At 40.0% G+C, this 5,733-nt stretch overlaps 1 pseudogene; it reads right to left on the reverse strand.

The window, feature by feature from the left end:
• Positions 1 to 3,287: 3,287 nt before the first annotated feature.
• On the reverse strand, positions 3,288 to 3,926 carry LOC119037466 (transmembrane protein 147-like; annotated as a pseudogene).
• Between the last annotated feature and the right edge of the window lie 1,807 nt (positions 3,927 to 5,733).

Raw genomic sequence — 5,733 nt, forward strand, 5'->3', positions numbered from 1 at the left:
CTTGACTGCTCTATTTCCAGTGCACAGAACAGTGATGACGTATAGTAGGTTCTCAAAAACATTTGATAAATACTAAAGGATAAATTAATTCTATGTCCATTATAGGTTCCTAGAGTCCAGTTCACAGGTCTAGTGACTAGAAGAGAGGTGAATGCCCTTGATGTTGCCCTTGGAGAGTTGACGCCCTTGATCTTTTCCTTACCTAGTTAGACAATGTTGTACTGCCTTTACATATATAAGTAAATTTATATTTTATTATGGTGCCCACTAAGATGGGTTTGGAAGTCATAATTATATTAGAGTTACAGGGATATTTTCCACATTTTATATCACAAAGCAGCACTTATTCTTTAGTGTCGTGTCTTCTAGAATTCAGTAATGTTTAATTCAACTGTTCAATTCGTAGTTTTGTCATGATTATTTAATAGCTTCATGTGGCAATTCTGATTTCCAAAATAATAATATTAACAGTCTAGTTGAAATCAAAACTGTGTTTCTTAATCCAGTCTAAGGGACGTTGTAGGCATCCAGATTCTTGAGTACTTGAGTTAAATAAAATAATTTTATGTAGTAGCAACTCTGATTTAAAACAGAAGTCCTAAATAATTAGCTTTCTGGATGAAAGTTAAACAGAAAAAAATCCACCAATTTCTTTATTGCACTGTTATTCATATAACTGACTTCTCAGCCCTTATCTCCAGTACACATGGCTCCTAGACACCTGATTCAGACTAATATCCTCCTCTACTATCTAGTAGACATTTCCATCTGATTGTCCCTTAGCATCTCAAACAAAAAATCTAGCTCCATACGATTGTAGTTCTCTTTATTTATTTATTTTTAAAGTATGTTTTATTGAGTATGCTATTACAGTTTCCCATGTTTTTCTTTCCTTTATCTGCCTTCACCCTGCACCTTCTCCCTCCAATATCCCCCCCCCTTAGTTCATGTCCATGGGTTGTACATATAAGTTCTTTGGCTTCTCTATTTCTGATACTATTCTTAACCTTTCCCTATCTGTTTTGTGCCTACCAATTATGATTTCTTTTCTATGTACGTTTTCTCTCCTCTCCTCCATCTTCCCACTGATAACCTTTCATTTGATCTCCATTTCTGTGATTCTGTTCTTATTCTAGTTGTTTGCTTAATTGGTTTTTGTTTTGTAGGTTCTGTTGTTGGCAGTTGTGAGTTGTTGTTACTTTATGCTTTTGATCTTTTTGTTAGATAAGTCACTTTAACATTTCATATAATAAGGGCTTGGTGATGATGAACTGTTTTAACTTGACTTTATCTTGGAAGCACTTTATCTGCCCTTATATTCTAAATGATAGCTTTGCTGGATAGAGTAATCTTGGATGTAGGTCCTTGCTTTTCATGACTTAATACTTCTTTCCAGCCTCTTCTTGCCTGTAAGGTTTCTTTTGAGAAATAAGCTGACAGTCTGATGGGAACTGCCTTGTAGGTAACTGTCTACTTTCCTTTTGGTGCTTTTGAGATTCTTGGGTAATTTAATTATAATGTGTTGTGTTGTGTTCCTCCTTGAGTTCAATTCTTTGGGACTCTCTGAGCTTCCTGGACTTTCTGAAAACCTATTTATTTTCTTCACCAGGTTGGGGATTTCTCCTTCATTAATTTTTCAAGTAAGTTTTTAATTTATTGCTCTTCCTCTTCTCCTTCTGGCCCTCCTATGAGTTGGAAAATTTGAAGTTGTCCTGGAGGTTCCTAAGCCTCTCCTCATTTATTTGAATTCTTGTTTCTTCATTCTGTTTCAGATGAATGCTTATTTCTCCCTTTTGTTCCAAATTGTTGATTTGAGTCTCAGTGTCCCTCCCTTTGATACAGGGTGCAGCCAAAGGGGGCCCCCCAAAAAAAAAGATTTGGAATGGTGTCCAAAATTCAAAGTGTATAGAAATATTGGAGAGACATATAAGATGTCCTCACCGCCCCCCCCCCCCCCAGGGGGAAGGGATGAATGGAGCCAGGCCATTGAGAGCTATTTTGCATAGCAACAGTTTTGGAGCTAACCTCTGGAGGAATGGCTATTTAACATATCTATAACCTTTAACTGGTTTCATAGATATGTTAAATAGCAGTGGCCAAGTTTGGAGTAGAAGGGGGACTGAGAAGGAACTAGCAGGGACTGAGGATGGAACTAGGAGGACTCAGGATGGGAACTAAGGTCTGCTCTCCGGAGTGAGAAGGGCTTGGACTCAGAATGTAACAAGGGGCTGCACTCCTGAGCGAGATGGCCTGGGTGGGAGCTTGGAAAAGACTGGCTCCGAGACATGAAGGGTCCCTGCTTGGCCAGATGAGAGAGAGCCACGCGGTTTCAGCAGAGTGAGGACCCCCTCTTGGTAAGGTAAAAGAGGGAGACACGTGGTTTTGGCGGAGTGTGGACCCCCTCTTTCCCAGGTGAAAGGGAAAAACCACACAGTTTGGCCAGAATGGAGATCCCTGCAGCCAGGTGAAGAAGACAGCCACATACTTTTGGTGGAGTGCGGACTCCTGCAGCTTTGGTAGAAGAGGCCCACGCGGCTTTGGGGTGCCCCCTTTGGCCGTGGGGCCTGAAAAGCAACAGAGACTTTGACTGGAACTGGGTACAAAGGACTCTTGCCAGTGGACCATGAGAGGGTACCGCAGTACTTTGGATTAACTCGAGATCCTGCCTGCACGGTGACACAGCTGACGGTGCCAGCGGTCTGCAACACAGACGTGTGCTCTTTTCCTGATTTACGGTACCCGGAGTTGGGACAGTGGGAGAAGGGAGCGCTGTGTGGGTGTAGGTGTATACATAAAGGACTTTGATATTTTAGTGGAGGCATTAGGCCTGAATAGCATTAAATAAACATTTTGTTTCCTTTTCACAAATCTCTGGCATTAAGAGATGTCTTTCCAATTGGCGGCGGACAGAAGGGCCCAGTAGATTTTAGTATTTTGTTTTTGGGAGGGGCCCCTGTTGTATAGCAGTTTTGGGCATCCCTAGGTGGGCCAAATATTGTCTGCCCCTCCCACGGACCTCCTCTTGTTCGGTAACACCTTCACTGTTGGTCCCCTGCATATTTTTTTATCTTACTTTGTATAGCCTTCATTTCTTCCTTTATTTTGTGACTGTACTCAGTCATTTATGTGAGCATCCTGGTTACCAGTATTTTGAACTCTGCATCTGATAGGTTGCCTATCTCCTCATTGCTTAGTTATTTTATTTATTTTTTAATTTTCCAAATACTATTTACTTCACTAACACTCATAGACAAGGAACAGGTATGTGAGTGCCTGGGACACCAAGCTTAGGAGTGCATGTTGACAACAGTGACACACAAGACCAGGGTATGAAGTCCAGCAGCCTTGGTACTACTGCTTGGACCAGAAGTGCTTCCCCGCTGCCCAAGAAAAAAGGTGGACAAATGTCTCCATAACAAAGGCCTTATGGGCCAGAAAGTATGGTACATGTTGTAGTGTGTTATCATCCACACCTGGGCAGATGTGACAATGTAATAAACCACACTGATGTTGGAGTCAATTCACATCTGGATGTATTTCCAGTCAAACTCAATGCCCTGGGTTCCAGCCCAGAGGTGGATGCAAGGGGAAATAATGAGGTTCATGGTGGCCCAGACCAGGGCAGCAGCCATGATCTTGAGCTCCCCTTTACCATCATCCTAGGACACACCACAGTTTAGGCCTACTAGGCCTGCCATGTCCACACTAGACTTCATGAACTTCCCAATAGAGTCACAGAGGCTGCCTTTCCAGGTGAGAAAGAAAGTGACCAGTAATGACATATTATACAGCTACCTGAAGAGGTAGGTATCCCTAGGCTGGATGCACTTCCAGAAGGTGTACTCAGCCAATTTGTTGCATTTTTAAGTGATGAATTAGGAGAAGTAAGCCAAGGTGAAGCAGTTCTTGAAGTGAAAGAAGGTCATGGCACTGTCCCCAGCCTGCCTGAGCACAGGTCTCTTACCTTGCCTGCCTGGCACCCCTGCCTCGGTTGGGGCCCATGCAGCCCTCTTCCTTTCGTGTCTTATTTCCATGAATGGCATTTTCACCTGCTCAGTTGATGAAAAGTGGGCGCCTTAAGAGTCAATTCTATGTGTGTGGTATCATGGTAAGTACTGGCATTGCCATATTGATTAAGATATAGGACCTGCTCTTCAGTGAGTTCTATCTAGTTGGGAAATCAATGCAAAACTATAATTTTACTTTATTGTGCTCAATGATAAGAATGATATAGAGAAAAAGCATTCTTTTCAACTGAATTAGAAATTTATTGAAAATTTTTCTTTCCTAGAATTAAAGAATGAATTCAAATTGCAAAGTAGGAAAAATATGAAGCAGAAAGAGCAATCAAAGCAAAAACACAGATGAATTACAAAGCTTAATAATTGAATTGTGGTAGATCCTTTTGCATAACAACATTTTATAACACAATAAATGAAATGTTTGTGGCAGTAAGGGTGAACATGAAGTTGTGTAGGTAGATATGGACAAGGCCATAGACAGTCTTGCATATCATGCCAAGAAACTTGGGGCAAAGGGAACCACTGAACAATTTTAAGTAGAGTAATCTTGATTTTAGATCTGCCACTGTATTGGTTGTGAGGAAGATCCAGCATAAAATAGGAAAAAATGAAGAGAGAATTAGAAGGCTGTTGCTCCAGATCATAAAATGAGGGTCTGCCCTATGTCCATGAACATAAAAATGAAAACATATAGTTTAAACAAGACATAATCAGGAGGAAATTCTAAGTATCTGATGATTAACTTACATGATGAGTGATGAAGAGGAAAGAGTTAGAAGGGCAGATTTCTGTTATGCAGATTGAAGAAACTTGTATGTTATTATCTAAGAAGACAGAGAAACTTTTTAGAGATAATATGAGTCCTGGTTAGGATATACCAATTTAAAAATGATTGTGAAACAGCCAACATCCTGTATATATAGCAGTCAGGTGAATATGTAAATCTGAAGCTTAGAGGTAAAGAGAAATAATTGTCAAAAATGGAACCCTGAGGGAAAAATCTGCATTTAAATAAAGAGAAGTCCATGAAGAATATAAAGAAGGGATTGTCAATTCATATAAAGATCCAGGAAAGAGACTAGAACATTTGATTACTCATTCAGAAGCAGTAGAGCTAAATCCTACAAATAGCTTCACTAAGATGTAGGCTGAGACAAGTCTATTGAATCTGGGATTAGAATTTGCAGATAAGTAACTTTAATTGTGGGATAGAAATGGGAGCTAAATTTTAATGGATTGATTACATAAAACAGTTCAGAAAAATTAATATAAACTATTCATTTAAGAGTCTTCATTCATGGGAGTGTAACACAGGCAAGGGAGCAGAACACCTGACTGTGTTACACACTAGGTCCAAATTTTGATTCCCAAAACAATGATTGTTTTAGATAGAATAGATGGCTCAATGTCAATGACATAAATAACAAGATAATCGATACTATTATCACCCTCATATTCCCCCCTTTCCCACAGTTCCTTGAAGCTGTAGTTGAACCTTGTTTTAGAACAATAAATATGGCAAAAAAAAGGAGAGGATGGATTGAAAAGGAGAGACATTGTACTCAGCAATAAAAGGCTAAAGAAAGAAATGTCAAATTTAACTTCAGGGTCTATAGTCTGGTTGACTGAATTAATGCTGATGCTGTTAAACAGAAAAGGCTACCCCCAGAAAAGGAGATACATGTTGGGAAAGGCAGGAGAAAGGGGTACA

The sequence above is a fragment of the Artibeus jamaicensis genome, unplaced genomic scaffold (genome assembly GCF_021234435.1).
Source record: "Artibeus jamaicensis isolate MK-2021 breed Jamaican fruit bat unplaced genomic scaffold, CSHL_Jam_final scaffold_1019, whole genome shotgun sequence".
NCBI lineage: Eukaryota > Metazoa > Chordata > Mammalia > Chiroptera > Phyllostomidae > Artibeus > Artibeus jamaicensis.